This window comes from Amblyomma americanum, chromosome 1 (assembly GCF_052857255.1).
Source record: "Amblyomma americanum isolate KBUSLIRL-KWMA chromosome 1, ASM5285725v1, whole genome shotgun sequence".
Classification (NCBI taxonomy): domain Eukaryota; kingdom Metazoa; phylum Arthropoda; class Arachnida; order Ixodida; family Ixodidae; genus Amblyomma; species Amblyomma americanum.
The window spans coordinates 363,127,852-363,148,213 of NC_135497.1; positions in this window are offsets into that span (position 1 = coordinate 363,127,852).

Genomic DNA, 20,362 nt, shown 5'->3' on the forward strand with positions numbered 1-20,362 from the left:
CCTTTCAGTCACGGTAATGGTAGGAATATGGGCTTTGATTAGTTGGTGCATTTTGGATTTAAAAATTAGCCAGTTATCTTCAACTGATCGACAAGAAAGCATATCAAGAAGGGAGGAGCTAAACTGAGTTAGCTTTTCATCGAACACGGTATAATCCCCTTTGTAGCGTTTCATCGAGCACGGCATAATCACCTTTGTAAGGAATTAGCATCGTTTTTTTTTCGCATATGTAATTTGAGACTGATAGGTTGCGTGAATCTACAAGTTGCTTTAAATTGCAGTTTGTGACTCGTTTTCGGAGTCTGAAATGTTTAAATTTGGTCCGGAGCCTTTCATAGTCAGTGATAGGATTAGCGTTGGGTAAGCAAAATTCTACAGATTATGGGGCTCATACTGACGCGACCTGGGCTCCGTATTTTCGTTGATCGCTAGCACGAATGTCCCTGCCACAGCAACTGCACGGTATAGGCCTGCGTGCGATTGCGTGCGTTTGTTGTTTGTTTAGGGCGAATGATTTTCTGTTGTGAGACCGCGTCACTTGACACTATCCGTTGCGCGCCACCCTTTCGCCTTGCGGACGCCTCAGTCGCCCAACACTGAGAGAAAAAAAAAACAGAATCGGTGACGGCGCGTCTTATTTCACGCCATGCCGTGATGGCTGCGTCTGCTGGTCGGCGTTCCTTTCGTTCCCAGCACCGTCTGAACATCACGTGGCGCCTACCGATGCACCAGGTAGACTGCAACCACAGGGACGATCAGTGCACAAACCGGATATGGCAAGGTGCCGACATCATATCCAACGGCGTGAAGGCGACCTCTAAAAGTTGTGGCATAGAGCTGAATTCGCTGAGTGGCCTTGCACTATACGAACGTAGATCGGCGGTTGGTATTCCGCGTCAAAAAATATTCAACACGCGCTCATGTATAGGTAGCTCCAATAACTTCGGCACTGTAGTGTAAAATGTCTTTAGGTTGTTATGCGTGCAGAGGAAAACTATTAAAAAAACAAAGAATCAAGTGTAGTTTTCACTCCTACTTATGGAATAACCATTGCTTGGATGCGGATAATCTGTTCCATTTCAAACTGACGGTACCTGCACATTCATCAAACTTTGGCTTCCTGTTCGCATGTTGTGACCTACCGACTCTAGTCATAAAAAAATTGCTAAGTGGAATGTTTTTTTCACGGGCCTCATACGCGTTCAAATATATATTTCTTATCCGTACTGTTTACTGCACGGGACTTGACTTATATTCAAGACGTCATCATTAACGCCGGCTTTATAGCTGGGATGTGTCAGTGGCAGATTAACTTCCACAGAAGCACGCACGCGTAAAACATGGCAGCCCATGTGGTCTGCGGCTGGTGGATGACGTAAAAGGGAAGCACGAACACGTACATTTTCGAACCGGATTATGAGATTTTTTCTTTTTTTTTGTTATTGCGTCCATAGTCGGCCCTTACGTAGATTGTTACCCTTCAGCACTGGCTTATTTTTGGCACTCCCAGTTGAACCAGCTCCTCCCAAGACACAAGGAAAATTTATTATACCCGCTGATACTGATAAAGGGCCGAGCACGCACCATTTGCAAATGAAGCCAAATGAGGGCACTCTGGGGCCCACTGGCCCCATTTGCAACGGAATGCCAATTTAGACCATGCACTTGCAAGTAGAAAATCGATGGAGACGAGGCAACGAAGCTGGAAGAAAACGCGAAATATTACATCGTATCAAGCGGAAATAGGAAGCGACCAGGGTGATGGACGAAAACCTGACAACTTGCACATTTATTCATGCGGGCACAGAATTTATTCTTTCACGCTAGTAGCATGTAGGCTACCGTTTGAAGAAGGCGCCAGAAGCAAGTTGGATTTAAAGGGGCTCTGAAACACCTTCCGAGGAGAGCACATTAACTCACTTAATCACTGCACTGTGTTGCCATGAAAACCAGAGCCAAATAATACTCTTCTACACGCAGCAGAGGACCCACAATCACGCGTCAAAGTTGGCGAGCCCTTCCCGGCGACTTTTTCATGCTCGCACCCTCCTCCCTCCACCGCATCTGCGTAGACAAGGTGAGCGGTGGCCATTGGTTAGATTCGTTCAGACGTCAGGCAGCTACCGTGGCCGCGGCCAATAAGCCGCTTAGCTCCGGCGGGTCGGGAGGCTTTGCTGCCGGAGGTGGGTCGGCGCAGGAGCGCCTACCTTCAAGCGTGCAAAAAGCGACGAGAGGAGAGGGAATGGCGCAAAGACGCTTAAATTCAAATTTTGATTACAGATAACTAAGCTTCTACAAAGCGCATTAAAAAAATTCTTGCTGGACAACATTCCTGAAGCGGCGTGCTTTAAGATCCCAGGCATGCCGCAACTTTATTAGAGCCCCTCTCACAGCCCCTTTAAATCTGTGAAAACGCACGTTTCGTTACCATTAAACGCAGTCTTTTAGAGGAGCGAAATTGATTCTGAATTCTTTGCAATGAACTCAACGAACCAGGCTAAGAGAGGCAGAAGGTACTACCCACAGCTGGGAATGGCTTGCCCTTCGTTTAAATTGTGTTTTCACTGGCGGCTTCCATGCCGCATACACGCTTCGGCTTTCTTGCCTTTTACACCTCCTTTAGAGGGGACGCATACGTGGAGCTCGTTTATGACATACATAACAAAAAAGGCTTGTTGGCTTCGGTCATTTATATTAAAATAGGCGAGGAAGCTTAGGCCAAGATGTAGTTCACAACAAATTAGGAGCGACGGCAGTGTAAAGAATGAAATTTCAGCGTGACTGGCAGGTCGGGGGCGAAAAAGATATATGGAAAAGCCATTAAACAGAAAATTCTATTAGTTCACACTGTTTAAATAAGGTAACACACTAAGATAGTCTGCTTAGTACTAATAAAATGCATATGGCTTATTGAAAACGATACTTGCACCAATTTTTATCAACTTATCTTTTTTGCCCTATTTATTCTACAGCTTTTATATTAAAGCGTGCGCTTCCAGGTCTTGTTCCTGGGGCATCTGCATGTTGCAGCATTTATCAGCACTTGTATTGCTGAAGATAAAAATTCAATTTGCGCATGCTAAATAATAATAATAATAATAATAACAATAATAATAATAATAATAATAATAATAATAATAATAATAATAATAATAATAATAATAATAATAATAATAATAATAATAATAATAATAATAATAATAATAATAATAATAATAATAATAATAATAATAATAATGCAGTTTTTGTCTCTCAGTGAGGCTGGACCTCTGTCTGTTGTTTGGTAGCCTTGATATGCATCGGTTTCTTGTTCTATCACTGTCCGATCTCTCTTGATGTCCCATTGCAGTTCCTGCAGTGATCGCTGCGTGTGGCAGGTTCCATCTGCAGATTCTCCCAGCTGCGCATTTCTACACACTTTCGGGAAAGGATTGTCGAAATGAGAGTTCGACAAGAAAGACCACCTAAAATGGAAACATTTTGTATGAGTGCGTGAGGTCGAACGTAAAGTCTCAAAAATATCTCATATGCCACCCCTAAAATGTAGGAATTCGTGACAACACTTCTCTTTGCGTCACTACAGGGAAAATTATGGGTTAGTGAGGCAAAACTCGACTTGACGTAAAACGCGATATTTTGTTATTTAGAATCACTTGTTTAGAATTGTTTAGAATCACTTAATTCTTAAACGAGGGTTAGTTGGTTTGATCATAGAATGTTGGGGCCAAGTACTACACCAGGGTGGCCGAATCCTGCTCTGGTGAGAGAGTGCGTTGTAGGTTCTGGTCACCAAGATCATGTGGCGCTCCAGGCCTGGTTATGCAATTCCATCGACACGCGGATTTTTTTTTTTTGAAACCCGGCGCAGAATTGCGCGGCACCAGGATTCGAACTCCGCTTCTCTTTCACGCGAGGCGGAGGCTCTACCTCTACGCCATCGCTGCCAGATGTATGCATCAAGAGACAAGCAGGGCAATGTCATTAGCAATATGGATAAGATAGTTAACGTAGCCGAAGAGTTCTACACTGACCTGTACAGTAGCCAATGTAATCAGAGCGTTAATGAGAAAGACAGCAGTGCACAGCAATGCGTCATCCCGCCAGTAACGAGAGATGAAGTAAAGAAAGCCTTAGGAGCAATGAAAAGAGGAAAAGCAGCAGGGGAGGATCAGGTAACAGCTGATCTGTTGAAGAATGGAGGCGACATCGTACTAGAAAAACTAGCTACCCTGTATACGCAATGGCTTAGGACCTTGACCGTACCAGAAGCTTGGAAGAATGCAAGCATTATCTTAATTCATAAGAAGGGAGGCGCCAAGGACTTGAAAAATTACAGGCTGATCAGCTTACTATCCGTGGCCTACAAAGTATTTACTAAGGTAATCGCTAATAGAGTCAGGGCAACCTTAGACTTTAATCAACCAAATGATCAGGCGGGCTTTCGTAAAGGATATTCCACAATAGATCATATTCACACTCTCACTCAGGTAATAGAGAAATGCGCAGAATATAACCACCCTCTGTATATAGCTTTCATCGATTACGACAAAGCATTCGACTCAGTGGAAACCTCAGCAGTCATACAGGCATTGCGTATTCAGGGGGTAGAAGAGCCGTATGTCAAAATACTGGAATATATATATATATATATATATATATATATATATATATATATATATATATATATATATAGCAAATGCACAGCTGCTATAGTCCTCATAACGAAAAGAGTTCAGCTTAAGTTAAGGACAACGCAGCGAGCCATGGAAAGAAAAATGATAGGTGTAACGTTAAGAGACCGGAAGCGGGCAGAGTGGGTGAGGGAGCAAATGCGGGTTAATGACATCCTAGTCGAAACCATGAGAAAGAAATGGGCTTGGGCAGGGCATGTAATGCAAAGGCAAGAAAATCACTGGTCCTTAAGGGTAACGGAGTGGATTCCAAGAGAAAGTAAGCGTAGCAGGGGGTGGCAGAAGGTTAGGTGGGCGGATGAGATTAAGAAGTTTGCAGGCAAAGGGTGGATGCAGATGGCAAAGGATAGGGTTAATTAGAGAGACATGTGAGAGGCCTTTGCCCTGCAGTGGGTGTAGTAAGGCTGATGATGATGATGATGATGATGATGATGAATTCTTAAACGTGCAACCAAATTGATTGAATATTTAGCTTAAATGATTCTCCGCATTTCCTTGCAACTAAACTTAAGGCCGACGAGACTGTTCTTGTCCGGGCAGATAAAAATAATTGGGTAGAGAGCCGCAGTAAAGAAGAATGCTGCCGGAACGTCCTGAATTTCTGGATGCCATGTTTTACAGTGCTGTGCAGATCAAGCTACCATTTGTCCTGGGTTGAATTAAATGTTTATTGTTTATAATCGCCTATTACATGACCTTACCTTATATGAAGTTCAGCGATGCTTGCGCCTCGCTTTCTGACAAGGAATTTACCTTACAAGGAAATGTAGCAGGCTTCACTTGGGGTAAAGCGCGGTGTCGAGGTGTCCTGCAGTACCTAATGTAATGATAATGCTTTTATTCCCTGGGTGATGACCCCCACAATGCGCAGGTCCACACGGGACGGAGAGGCAAAGAGACAGTATGGCTCAGTTTAAACAAACAGATATATTCAATAATTATACATGATTAAGATTCAGAGGCTGGGGCGTCCGAGCTTACGTGCCGACGACTTCATGGGGGCGATGGAGTGGCTCCGGAGTTGGGCTCGAGCGGTTGCTGGCAGAAGCTGCACGCCGTCGGGCTTCGGCGCTGAAGGCCCTCTTCGCGAACGATGTCGTCCTGAGCGTCCTTCTTCCGTACTGCTTGTCGATTTTTATATCCTCTTCTCCACACTCCCTAGGGTGAGGACGCCCACGCCGGAGGGGAAGGAGGGGGCTAGGGCTTTCACTTGGGCGCACAAACATACCACCGCACTTATGGTCTCGCCCCCCTCACGTGTTGAGTCCGAGGGAAAGAAGGTTGTCTTCGAGGTAGCGCATAGCGTCGGCTGTGGTAAGGCGCGCTCTGGCCCGCTGACAGTTCCCGCGGGTCACCGGCCTCCGCTCTCCATCCATCAACTGACACTCGCTCCTCAAGGTAAGGCGCGCTCTGGATCGCTGACAGTTCCCGCGGGTCAACGGCCGGGAAAGTGGTCCCTTGTCCTGGGATGTGCTCGGGAGGCCTCTCCTGGAACCGCCACGGTAATTGGGGAGGATAAAGCGCGTTTCCCCGCGGCGGCGGCGGCGGTTCCGGTTGGGTCCGGTTGGGCTTAAACCCCTTCGTTCTGGTCGTCACTCTCAGAGAACATGGCTGGGTAATTGATGATGCCGCTGTCATCTGGGTCTCCGTCTACGCCGCGCCGTCGAACGCGGAACCTCGTAGCACACACAAGGAAAGTCACACTCCACAAGGAACGTCACACCTGTATTCTCTGGTACAAAGCCTCGCACTGGTTTTATTACTTTCCCGGATGATTTGAGCATAGGGAAAGAAAAGACTAATTGGAGGCTGGCGCGAAAAAATGCGCGAGAACAACTCTGCAGAGCATCAAATAGCGCCTGAACCGCCATTTCTTTGGTGTCCTAATGACGCCCACCACAGAGCAGCAATGAAAATGACAGAACGAGAAGGGCGCGAAATGCAGAAATTTTCGTTGAAACCTAATCGGTGCATTCTTTTCGACGAGGAAAAGCTGATATTTGCGCAACACATTCTTACAATGGAGCAAGATTTGTTCGGTCTTAGTTGTAATATTGTCCTGAGAGTCGTGTTCATGAACTGAGTAAAGAACGAAATCGCATCTGCTTTCTTCAGGAACGGAGCGAACGAACCATGTCTGCAGCACTAAGGGAGAAAAACGTTTGGAAGTAGGCACGAAAATCAAAAGGAGCACGTAGCCACGCTACACGCAAAGCCAGGCTGTTGAACTGCCTCATGTGCAGCGGGTCATCCCATATAAAATGAACATTCCCTTTTGTTGAACTAGTGGTGACATCTTATTGACTCTACAGCTATTGAACAATAACGGAACGCTATTGAATTTGGTAAAGGCAATATCAACAAAACTATTGCTTCACGTCAAGTGAACGAATTATAGACGAACTTCAATTCAGTTGATGTTCAGTCGTGCCTTATGGCAGTGAGTGTATCTAATCGTAATTTATGTAGATAGCCCAACCTAGATTTTCCTGGAGCAGCCACAGCCTTACTCGTGCTGCATGCTCATTAAGAACGCTCAGCCTCCTAAGTCTAGTAATCCGCCCAACCTCCCTTTCACATGAGAAAAGAGCAGTGCATTCTAAGGCCATGCAGTGCATTTTAAGGCCACTTTTGGTGGAATATACGGGCTCTCATACAAAATAAACTTTTACTTACGGCTTTAGTTTTGGTCTTAAAGAGGGAACCAAGGCTTTCAACTAAGAAAAAGGCCCTTGAATAATTGTACTCCGCAAACAACGCATAAATAGCCGCCAGAAAAATTGAGATAACTTTGCTGATCGGCATTTCAACACCTGCACACATCGTGACATCCTCGTAATGAAACTGAACATCCCCCCCCCCCCCCCCGGGTAATAATGTCCAGGGAAGCGACACATACGCTGTGGGAGACCCCGTAGTTGAAGGCTTCTGAATGATTAAGCCCCTCTGGGTGGGTGTGTTCTTTAACGTGCATGCGCTGACACTAAATACACTGGCGTTTCGGAATTTCGCCTCGATTGAAATACGGCCGCCATCGCCGGGATCGAATCTGCGACCTTGGGATCAGCAGCAGTCGGGATATGAGAAAAAGAGATTGAAGCGTTGTCGATTTCATCGTTAATACTGCTGAAAAAAAGTGAAGCGCTTAATGTTTTCTGTCTTTTTTCGCGCAAACAAATATATAATTTTTGCCACAACGATAGGTGCCACATCATCGGTCGATCACCGTTCCGCTTTTTGGAAGACTGCAGTGGATGGCATGGACATCAAAGAAGACCGCATTCGTTGCACCTTTCGATCATTATCAGCTTTAAGCCACGTGGCTAGAGTGTGTATTGCTCCTGTCATTTTCGAGGGGGTGATGGACTCTCTTCTTGGACGCTTGAAGTAGACCGCTTGTCACTGCTACCTGCACGGGAATGTAGTCTTCTCGTGTACGTAAAACAACATCCTATAGTATTGTTGCTCTTTTTAGTCAAGTGGGGCTGGCGCAATTTCTCGAGACGATAGCTCGGCCGCCGCCAACTCAACCTTGGTGTACGAAACGGGAACACTAAAATCCACGCTTTGAAGGACTTGCCTATATCCCCAAGTAAACGAAGTCCACTAAGAGAACTTCTCAGGAAAGACGCTCCTTTTACCTGTGGACATGCAACAGCGCGGGAAACTTTTGTCTCCAATGACGTTGCTCACCACGACACAAACCACCTATTTTTGCCTACATTGACGCGTCCACCACTGCTCAAGTTCGCACATATGTCAGCGGACACGAGAACTGTACTCTGCTCCTCAAGAACCGCAGGTCCATGAACTCGTCGTTTAATTTTGTTCAATTCAAATCAAACACTTCTTTCCCTATACCGATATAAAGGCCGACCGCTTTCTTTCCGTCGCCGAGTGGAACTGCTCCATGAACCTCCTCGGCACTGTGGTCTTGTCGTCTGCGTTTTCTACACACCTCGAACAACTTTCTACCATTGTTGCTCTTTTCTGTCAAGCAGAGCTTGCTCGATTTCGCGAAGCATGAGTTCGGCCGCCTCCACCTCACCAATCCTTGCTGTCTGGTCGACGTCTTGAGTGCGACCCGGCCCGGTAAATTCCGCGCAGCGAAGAACTTGCTACATCCCCAAGTAAGCGAATGATATCCGGAGTTTGGTCGGCCGCTGTTCGTATTTCCGCCTTTCGTAAAGCATTTCCGAGACGTAAACAGTCCGCCTTCAGAAGTGCCCAGGCCATGCTTTCCTCTTACCTGTGGACTTTCCGCAGCGGGAAACGTTTTCGTCGCCCATCGCGTTGTCTATATCCCCAAGTAAACAAACGGATATCCGGAGCTTAGGCGCATCTTTGTTTGTATTTCGGCGTTTCGTAAATCATTTTTTGCGGCCTAAACCGTCCGCTAACAGAACTTACTAGGAAAGACGTTCCTTTTACCTGTGGACATGCCACAGCGGGAAGCTCCAATGACGTTGCTCACCACGACACAAACCACCTATTTTTGCCTACATTGACGCGTCCACCACTGCTCAAGTTCGCACATATGCCAGCGGACACGAGAACGGTACTCTGCTCCTCAACAACCGCAGGGCCATGAACTCGTCGTTTAATTTTGTTCAATTCAAATCAAGCATTTCTTTCCGTATACTGATATGAAGGCCGACAGCTTTCTTTCCGTCGCCGAGTGAAACTGCTCCATGAACCTCCTCGGCACTGTGGTCTTGCTTTTTTTATTCGAGAAGTGTGCCATGAGGCATAAGTTGAAAAAAAAGGAAGGGGGGGGGGGAAGTAATGCACGGGATTGAAAGTTAAAAGGAGTGAAGACCCATTGCGCTGATATAGTCGCAGAGGTTGCTGATGAAGCGGTTGTTCATAGTCCACTTCACGCAGTCACTTTAGCGGTTCCACCGCAGGCCCACCTCCCTAAGGAGCCGTTTTCTTATAGCAGCCGTCGCTGGGCACGTCCACAACAAGTGCCACACATCGCAAATGTCAGGTGCAGCGCTACAGTGAGGACACCTGTCAGGTGCTGGCAGATCTTTGGCACGCCACCGATGACGGACAGATGGTGTCAGATCCGCCCCTGCCCGAATCCGGCGCATGGATGCGTCCTCCTGCCGAGTAAGACTACGGCGGAGAGGGTGCGAACACGGAGGAATTAGAGCGCGTGTTGGCTGGCGTAGAACTTCGGAATCGGAAACGTGGGACAGGAACGGATATGGGGGAAGAGGGGAAGGTGGTGGATCGTCTGATGTATCAAGATGAGTCATAGAATCCGCTTGAATGTTATGTGGATCCTGAGCATGGCCGCGAATCCAGTGTATGCGCACAGGACATGGATTCTTTGCGCCTTGTCTGCGGTCTTGTCGTCTGCGTTTTCTTCACGCCTCGAACAACTTTCTACCATTGTTGCTCTTTTTTGTCAATCAGAGCTTGCTCGATTTCGTGAAGCATGACTTCGGCCGCCTCCACCTCACCAATCTTTGCTGTCTGGTCGACGTCTTGAGTACGACCCGGCCCGGTAAAATCCGCGCAGCGAAGAACTTGCTACATCCCCAAGTAAGCGAACGATATCAGGAGTTTGGTCGGCCGCTGTTCGTATTTCCGCCTTTCGTAAAGCATTTCAGAGACGTAAACAGTCCGCGAACAGAAGTGCCCAGGCCAGGCTTTCCTCTTACCTGTGGACTTTCCACAGCGGGAAACGTTTTCGTCGTTCCTTTTACCTGCGGACATGCCACAGCGGGAAGCTTTTTCGTCGCCCATCGCGTTGTTCACCACGGAATAAACCGCCTATTTCAGTCAATTTTGACGCATCAACCTTTGATCAAGTTCGCACCAATGCCAGCGGACATGGGACTAGTACCCGGATAACCCAAAAGCAGCTGGGCCATGAACGCGTCATTGAATTCAGTTCAATTATGAACGCCAACTGCCTTCTCTCCGCTGCCGAGTGAAACTGCTCCCTGATTGAACGTGAGTGTTTGGCTCTTGAGTAGGCTTTCGCTGAACACGGCCCTTCCTGTTCAGTCAGCATTTCATGTACGTGACAGAGCACCACGCTTTCGGCTGACCTACATTTCTTCGCTAAATGTCCCCGTGGGCCAGCTTAGGCGGCTGGGCTTCGTGCCTGCAATAGTATTCGTTGGCTGTCACGTGCAGAAAACGGCACTTCAGCGCATACACAGGACGCGACATCGTGACAATAAAACACACAAAGAGGCATTTGTCAATCAATGGATAACCAGTTCTCCAAAATAATGAGGCGTCAGACCACAGGTCTAAACCACGACACGTTGTGCGGGCTCTTGAGGAGACGCCAGATTCGAGTGAGACCGACAGCGTGGTCCTGGCTTCATCGCCATTCCCGACTTTCGCAAAATTGCCTACGTACAGCGACGTCGTATTATGGCCGCTCATTGAAGGCCTCTGCTCTGGAAAACAAGGATGCCTATGTGCGACTAATTGCTCTGAGCGGTACCACACGCTGTCTCTGCAGGGACCCATCTGACGGGCATCAATTCTATCTGCGATCTACAAAGCCTTCGTTCGGCTGTGCGGATGGAGCTTAACGACCTGCGCACTGCCGGCCATCATGACGTGTCGCGTACGCATACGACCGACTTCCCCACTCTTATTTGTCCTGTTTTTTACCGCGTAGCATTCTTAACTCCGATCACCTTTTTCAGGGTAGAAAAAAACGACCTACGTTGCTTCTTGGTCCCAGTCAAGCTATTGATATTCGCCTGTAAAATTTATATCGCGTCGATCTCTGCATCTGCAGGGTCCTTTCCCGACGTCTTGTTTAGAGGAAAAAATTTTGGGGGCCTTGTTAAACACGTTGCTAAACAAGACAATGCGATAGCATCTAGGTTGCCTACATTGGTTCTGCAATGATTGCCTAATTTTCATTTGGTATTCGCGCTGAAACTCCGGTTGGAACAAGTTACGTTGCCCTTATATGGTATGCATGGGTAATCAACTTCTAGAATGTTAGAGTACCGCATGTTGGAATGCCATATGGGATTATACTAATTCGATCAATTAATAACCCACATCCTACCCACGAACCCGTACTAATCGAGCTTAATACATTTACTGGGGAAGACCCCGTTCTGAAATTTTAGGGGTCATTTGGAATTTTGTGAGGTTGGCCAACTTGCGAATTTGGGGGCGATCATACTTTCAAATTTTCCGGTGCTCTGTAATTGGTCTAGTGGCGTTCACATGGGGTTGATGACGTCACCCCGCTCTCATCACCTTCATAGATCGCGAGGAGTCATGCCACTGCTGGCACGGTGGTGCAACTGTTAAGCGATGCGCCTCGGCCCCGGCAGGTGGGTCTTTCAAACACAGCCACGGGTTAAATAAACAGAAAGAAAAAGGAAAGAAAGAAAAAGGTTAAAGAAACAGAAAGAGCTCTGGGGAAAACAGGGATGCTGACCTAATCGGCACTGGGAGCATACAGAATCTTTAAGCAGGAAATTGCCAAAGAAAACATCTATGATAAATGTAGGGGAAGCTCTTTGTTGTTTGAGGCGCCAGGACGGGAGTTTTGCAGACTAACATATATAGAGCCAGGTACCACGTACAAGATAGACACGTTGTGCGTTGCGTGTGGAGAGTAGGAGGAAACGGCTGAACACTTGATACTTTTCTGTAAAGGGCTTCACCCTACAGTGGAAAGCAGCGGGGCTGATTTGTCCAAGGCATTGGGGTTTAAGGACAGTGAAGGGAAAGCAGATTTTAAGAAGTAACCAAGCGAAGGTAATATGATTGGTGGCTAAAATCAAGACAAGAGTAAAATTTCATAAATGAGGGCTAGGTGGCTTGAGCCACCGCCCGATATTAAGGGTTCAGCATCCATCCATCCATCCATCCATCCATCCATCCATCCATCCATCCATCCATCCATCCATCCATCCATCCATCCATCCATCCATCCATCCATCCATCCATCCATCCATCCATCCATCCATCCATCCATCCATCCATCCATCCATCCATCCATCCATCCATCCATCCATCCATCCATCCATCCATCCATCCATCCATCCATCCATCCATCCATCCATCCATCCATCCATCCATCCATCCATCCATCCATCCATCCATCCATCCATCCATCCATCCATCCATCCATCCATCCATCCATCCATCCATCCATCCATCCATCCATCCATCCATCCATCCATCCATCCATCCATCCATCCATCCATCCATCCATCCATCCATCCATCCATCCATCCATCCATCCATCCATCCATCCATCCATCCATCCATCCATCCATCCATCCATCCATCCATCCATCCATCCATCCATCCATCCATCCATCCATCCATCCATCCATCCAGATGAGTGGGGCTTGTGAGATCGAGGGTGCTCTTCAGGAGCTTCCGTAAGTCTCAGGCACAACGCTATGGTGGGCAGGTGGCAACGGCATTGAATTTGGAAACCGTGTGCAGTTTACTCACAAACCGGTCGGCAGATTGCGATCTACCACGGTGGGCAGGTGTTTATGAAGTCGCAGGGTCTCATGACTTCTCTCGACCAATCATTGAATTTCGGGGGAGAGAAGCTGGAACCTTTTTTTCTGAGACGACAACCTAAATTCGATCGCGTTAATAAGCGAATTGTTATTGCCACTCATTATGCGAGCAGGCATTAGCGCGTTCATTAGCCGCATGTTATTCTGCCGAATTAGATTTTTCTCCTGCAAGACGTTGTCTCTCATCTTAATGCTGAGCGATAGTGTCTCACAGACAGAGGCTGCTGCTTTCTGTCATAGCTGTCAAGGATATATTCCGCTCGTGTTCCACCCCCTCGAATTGACTGCATGTTATAGATGCCCAAAACGATGGACTTACTTAATGACTCAGCTGAGCATTGACCGATATACTCTCTATGTACTATCATGGGCAGGAGTCTCCAGAACGCATGAGTGGGAACCAAAGCCGATATCTCTACTATTAGGTACTGGCTCATGATCATGCTTGTGGATATGAAAGCCGGGCTAATGCTTGCTAATATGTTGTAGTAAAAGAATTGACCGTTGGAAAATGCGCCTAGAATGCTTTTCGAGTGTCCTGGAGTCTTTTGTGTCCAACATGACGTCTCAGCCGACTAAAGTATTTGGAACATGGCCTTGCCTTAGGTTACATTAGTCCGCAATTGTTCCCGCCGCAATACCGCCGTTTCAATCAAGGAGTACGCACGAGATGCCATTGCGCCAGTCGATATGCCGCGCCACCTTCCCTGAGCGTCCCTCTTCGCAACATAAACCTACCAGAATTTCCAAAGAAAACATTCGACAGCGGTCGGCCGTTTACTACCCCTGGCCTCGGAAAGCCTACTTCTCCCCTGGCTCACTTGTCCTCCTGTGCTCTCGATCTCAGTACGTCTGACTAAGAAGTTTCTCTTCTCGCGTACTGGCCCCAGCCATGTGCTCCATTAGTGACCAACGTGACCAACGGAATAGCCCGGTCGATTCTTTTTGCCGCCGAACCGTTGACTCCTTGCGATACGTGCGGAAAGCTATCAAGAGCCGTTATCGTATAGGGCGTCTCTTGCCATTAACTGATCGGCTGAGCCCGTGTTCGTGTTTTCTCCTTTATATATTTCCTCCTTTGTAAATGCATCTTCAAGTGGCCCTAATTTAGCTATGCAGGTTTATCGTGGGATGTTTTACTGAAATATTAACGCGATATCATTTAAGGCCTCGCTACCCAGAAAATCCGGCTTGGCGTTGTCGGCTATGTAGTCGTGAGTGAAAACTAGGGTGTTGTGGGGTTCTTGTGGCGCCAACGCAACGTGCCCACCGGATTGTGAGCTAACTGACCACCTTGGCAGAAGGCTGCTAATTTAATAATCCAATATCCCTACCGGGTTCAGCATCTGTCATTGCAGGGCAGTGGCGCATCCCTTAAGCGCTGTACCATTGCGGACGGCCAATTTGAAAGTTGGCACCCTAGCTGTTCTTGTGAGTGCCGGTTTCTGCTGCGGCATTCTTCGCGAAGCATGTTTCACGAACTTGCCCAAACTTTTGGGCTCTTGGAGTCGTGGCCTTTGTACTGAATGCTGCTGCCACGGGCGAGTTGGGGATGGCAGGGTCGCAACCAGCGCTTTATGGTGTGATAAATGTGGTGGCACGGACTTGAGCTGCTTGTCTTGCAGTGTGCCGAGAGCGTTCATGCTGCGTTCGACCCGCCGCATGTTAGTGGCTCTATCCTCCCGCATACGTCCAGCGTTCAGAGCACAACGATCTTGTTCAGCTACATCCGCGACTGACGAGCCCCGTTGCTGCTAAAGGCTTTACCATAACTGCTGCTGCTGCTACTGCGCAGGCACGCAGGATGCCACGCGCCTTGCAGTCAGTTCAGGTAAAGTCGCTTTAATTTTGGGATGCCGCCTTAAGCGGCGTTTAATGAAATTTGGCCCCGTTTTATTCCGACCCACCTGATAACGACGAAGTTAGCGTAAAGCGCGCGGCACCGGCTATCTACACGGGTTAATCACGTGACCCATGATACTATTTGGCGACGAACGCGACAAACACAACTACCCATTTGCCGAGAAATTTCACCGTATAAAAGGTAGCGCTGTAAAAACCTAATCGTCTCTCTCTCAGGAATTTCAAGCAGACGGTCTGCGAAAAATCAGGGAATAGGAGCGAGGCGTCATCCCGTTTGTTACTGTAGCTTGCTCTAATCTAATAGGTCAGCAATCTACTACACGATATCATATAAGGTAAATAAATAAATAAATAAATAAATAAATGAATAATCCATGAAATTTTATTTTTCCAGCTGAAAAGCCAAGAAAACAAGACAAAATACATCTGTACTTCTTTCGCAAAAATTAAAAACAAGGTCCCCACATGCGTGACCAATCTTGAGCCCCATCCACTTTCAATTGTTTTTCTGAATGGTTCACCGTTTTCTCAGAAGCAAGAACATTCAGCGCTGTTTCCTCTGTGCGTCGTAGCGGTGGGGTGGCCTTTGAAAGCAGAGAAATTTGTGTTAAACCATTTTTTCCCTATCATAGAAACACGGCTCTACAGCCTAACAGCGCCATCTCTTGAGAAGAGCCGCGCTCACTGACGGAAAAATCCCCACAAGGGCAATTCTCGCAGCCGTAGCGACACTGCGTTGGCCGACAGCTTTCTGCCATCCGGTCTGTCATATGACCATTTCCGTCACGCGTCTAGAGCGTGCAGGTGCGCACGTCATCCGCGAGAGAATCGAGCCATAGGTACGCCGTGCGCACGTTGTCTGTCATCATCCGGTCTCTCCATGGTGGATTCTAGACGCTCTCCTATTGCCTGCCCATCAACCTCGACATGTTGCTGCCCGAGAACACGCGCCAATCAGAGGCTCGCAGCCCACAGAGCGTGACGCGTAGGCGTGGCAAGAAGCCACGCGTGATGTGCTCTATCGGATCAACGCCCCAACAATGCTTGGTGCCTGTTTTGAAGGTATGCGAAAGACGATGGGAAGCATTGAACTCTGCTCGCTGCACATCGGTTAATCGCCACCAGCGTCAGGCGGTCTTAACACTGCTCAAAAGATAACAAGGAAAAACAATATGTATCACGCTGTTGTAAAATCTCAGGACTTGAGCACGTTCGCTGCTTTCAAGAAATACAGAAATGAAGTCAACAGCGATGTCACTAAAGCAAGACTAACTATTATGAAAAACTGTTCGCAAGAGTAACAAACGATCCCAGAAAGATTTGGGCCGAGGTTAAAAACATCAGTTGTGGAAATACAAGTCCAATTGCAAGCATTATAACGCCGTCAGGCTGGGTAAACGGGAAGGAAGCCGCATCTGCACTGAATGATTATTTTCTGAATAGTTGTGAGAACATCAGCATGAAGGTAGATCACGCGGAGAACTTGCGCTACAGGAGTGTGGTGTTGAAAATTCTATACATTTAATATTTGAAGTAGAACGATTGATAAGCAAAAAAAAAAACAACGTTGCTGCTGTTTGCGACGATATAAAACCTGTACCTATAAAATATGTCTCAGATATAATATTTCCAAATTTCTCACATATTATCAAAAGACTGTTTGAAGTTCAAGTTTTTCCTGAATATTTAAAATATTACGCGTTTGTCCGATATTTAATGGTGATAACGAACAAGCGGTCAATAACTACACACCTGTATCGGTATTGCCGGTCATTTGCAAAGTGTTTGAAAGGGCTTTGAACAATATGCTGGATAATTTTTTCAATAAATATAATGTAGTAAAAGACATGCAATACATGAGATAATCAATAATTATGGGGACATAATCATAAATTTCGAGTGTAGATTTTATACACTTGACTTATTTCTTAACAAGAAGAAAGCATTCGATTCTGTGTCTCGCACCCTTATCTTATCTAAACTAAATACATATGGGGTGCGCGGAATCGCTCGAGATTTAATACACAGTTACTTATCTACCGGTAGCAATACGTCAGGGTAAATCAAGAATGTTTTTCATATGCCAAAATAAAGAATGGTGTTCCCCACGGGTCTATTTTCGGACCGCTGTTGTTTTCAATCGATGTGAACAATCTTTGCAGCATACCGAACTCTCTGAAAATAATTATGTATGCAGACGACACTAACGTTTTTTTCATGAGTGATTCACATATTCAATTTCAATGAGATGTTAAATATTACTTGAAACTCCTTTCGGGCTGGCTGAATAAGAATATCATGCAGCTGAATACCAGCAAGGCAAAGTATATGATATTTGCACCCATAAATAAACCAATCACCTCTAATATTGAGATTAATTTTCATGATGTCAGTCTAGAGCGGGTTAAGGTTCAAAAGTTTTTGGGTGTGTGGTCTCGGTACACCTTGTCAGGAATGTTCACGTGTCGAAACCGTGGGCGAAGTTAATCTAGGCAGTAGGCTGTCTCTATAAACTAAGCCCATTGGTACCACATTGGCTTAGAACCTCACTGCATTATGTGCTTTTCTACTCCAGAATGTCTTATTGCTCGCTAATCAGGAGAACAACCACGCAGTGCAATTTTCATAAGCTGATTACTTTAAAGTAGCGAGTCTTGCGCATATTTGAAAACTACCACGGGCATCCACAATAATTACTGACAGATCCATTATTGAGAAACCATTCCCTTATAAAGGCTAACCAATTATACTGTTATAGGCTCTTGAAACATGTCCAGAACCAGCCACTTTATAGCGCAGAAAACTCCGTTGCAAAGTATTGCTTCCGCACACATAGCAGAAAAATCCCTATAATCAGGACAAACTACGGTCGGCAACACGTACAGTTCTAAATATACCGTCCCTACTAAATCGCACTGAAAAACTACTTCATTTCAGCAAGCAAGTTCCCCAAAAAGTTCCTTAAAAATGTAATATTGCCAGAAGGCATTGAATTCATTTGATTTATTTTTCTTGTGCTTTGCTAGCATTTATGGCCTTTCAGAGTTTTCTGTTTTATCCCTTTTGGCCGCTAAAAAGGGAATGAATTGATCGCATTTGTGGCTTAATATGTTTCTGATGATTGTCTGCTGATCTGCATACGGAGCAGTTGCCTTTGTCAGGCTTCGTGCTTTTTGACTTTGCTTGGGTTTCAGTAAATCAGAAAGAAACAAATAAACTGAAATCAAATGAAAATAAACCTTCCTCTTTTCCACCTTCCCCCATCTTCAGAAGCAGGTGCCTCTGTGACTGCCGGGAGAATTGCCGGAGTAAACTTTTTTCCCTGTGGCATTTCCCATTTTGAAAGAGCTAAATTTTTAAAGGTCGACATTTTTTAACAATAGGACGGGCCCGAAACACTATCTGAGAGACGGTCTTACAGCAATTGCTTTTTCTTTTATCAGAAAAGCCTCTCGAATACAGCCGTTACAGCCAGAACATACAATTAATTTCACCGGCCTACACTCAGCCGTGACCCTCCTAGGCGTTTTATCTCGTGGTTTGAGCATTGGGCTTCAGCAAGGGAAATTTCTTATACGTCGCCTCTAAAGGAAGCTGTACAGCTATCTCGTGTGCCCGTCGTGAGGCCGCGTGCGCCGTGCGAAATGGATGTCTCTCCTGGGGCTTCGACGCGATGGGTCACTGCATTGTGGCCTACCCGCTCTAGGCATCGGGTGGAATAGATTACCGGTTCGACAATCAAGCATCACGTTAAGTTAAAACGTAATACATAATTTAAATTGAGCTGTAGAGAGCGGCAATGCATGAGGGCGGGGTTTCGAACCGAAACCAAACCTGAACGCAAATCCGGAGCTGGACACGGGTTTTATTGCCCCGAAGAGGAACCGAACTAAGCAGTTTATTTTTCGCAATCTAGGAACCGAAGGTTAACTGAAACTATTCGGAGGAACCGTTCCGAAGAGGTTCGGGACACGGTTCAGCCCAAGTTTTGGTTAAACAAATCATAAGCTTTTTGTTTTCACACAAAATAACAGGTCGTACGGCAGATCGTCACCAGTCGAGAGCTGCACTAGGGAATCTCAAAATAGCACCCAGTCTACGAAATGAGTAAAACGAAAGAAAAGAGTGCCGTCTACGCGGCAATCTACACAACTGCATAATGCGAATTTGTTAATCCGAGAACATTTTACACCAGTCTGATGAGAAGCGTTGAGATTGTTAGTCTCCCTCATTCATCAATACGCTCAAAATTTCATCTGAATTGTTGTATACAAGAATTTGTCCCAGCGCGCACAACACGGCGACAACTACAGAGAACGATCCAGACAGGACGAGCGCTGCACTTCCAAAAGATATTTTATCGAAAAACGGAAGCTTAAGTGCAGTCATACAGGTCATCTTGTGGAAATCAGTATATTTTAAAAACATGCTATTTATTTATTATGCAGAACTAAACATGATGCGCCCGTGCATTGGCTGAATGCTAATCTGATATGAGATGCCTCCACGATTTCTCTTGCCACTTGATCTTTCCTACGCCCAAGAAAGTTGGTTGTTCGAAATATGTGTTTGCATTTCCAGCCCCGGCAATGCACTGCAAGATGCCCACTCCTTCCTTCTTTGACCAGATTGCATTTCTCCCTAGCTCTTTCATTAAAAGAACGTCCTGTTTGCCCGATAAAAACTCTATTGCAGGTAAGAGGAATGCTGTAGACTACATTAGTTTTACACACCGTGAAACAGAGTTGGTAGTTGATAGCGTATACCGGCCTTTTTTTTTTCACCAACAATGTACAAATTTTTGAAAGCTTGCTGGGAGCGGAGAATAGCACATCTACATTGTATCTCTTTGCTATCTTCTTTAGGTTGTGGGATACTTTGCGGACTTACGGTGTCACTTGAGTGGGCTTCCTCTGATCGTGCTGTACTTGTTTTTTTAGCGCTTAATTCTTCTTTCGCCGCAAGTTTTCTGCAACTGCAACTTTGAACTCCCATGCCATAAGAACACAGTTTCTCCACCTAAACATTTCTTTTTCGGAATGCCATATCTGCTGGATTTTGAATGCCAGACCGAAAAAGGCACTTCTCTTTTATAGCAGTGCGCACTCGAAGTTAATCAAAAGAGAGATTGCTAAAAATTGTCTCAATGCAGCTTTGGAAAAACTTGTCCCCATCAAATGCACAAAGCGTTTAACTGCAAAAAGAGCGACTACGCATGTCAGGATTTCCCGGCAGATACCAACAATATCAGCAGTTGCAGAAAACAAG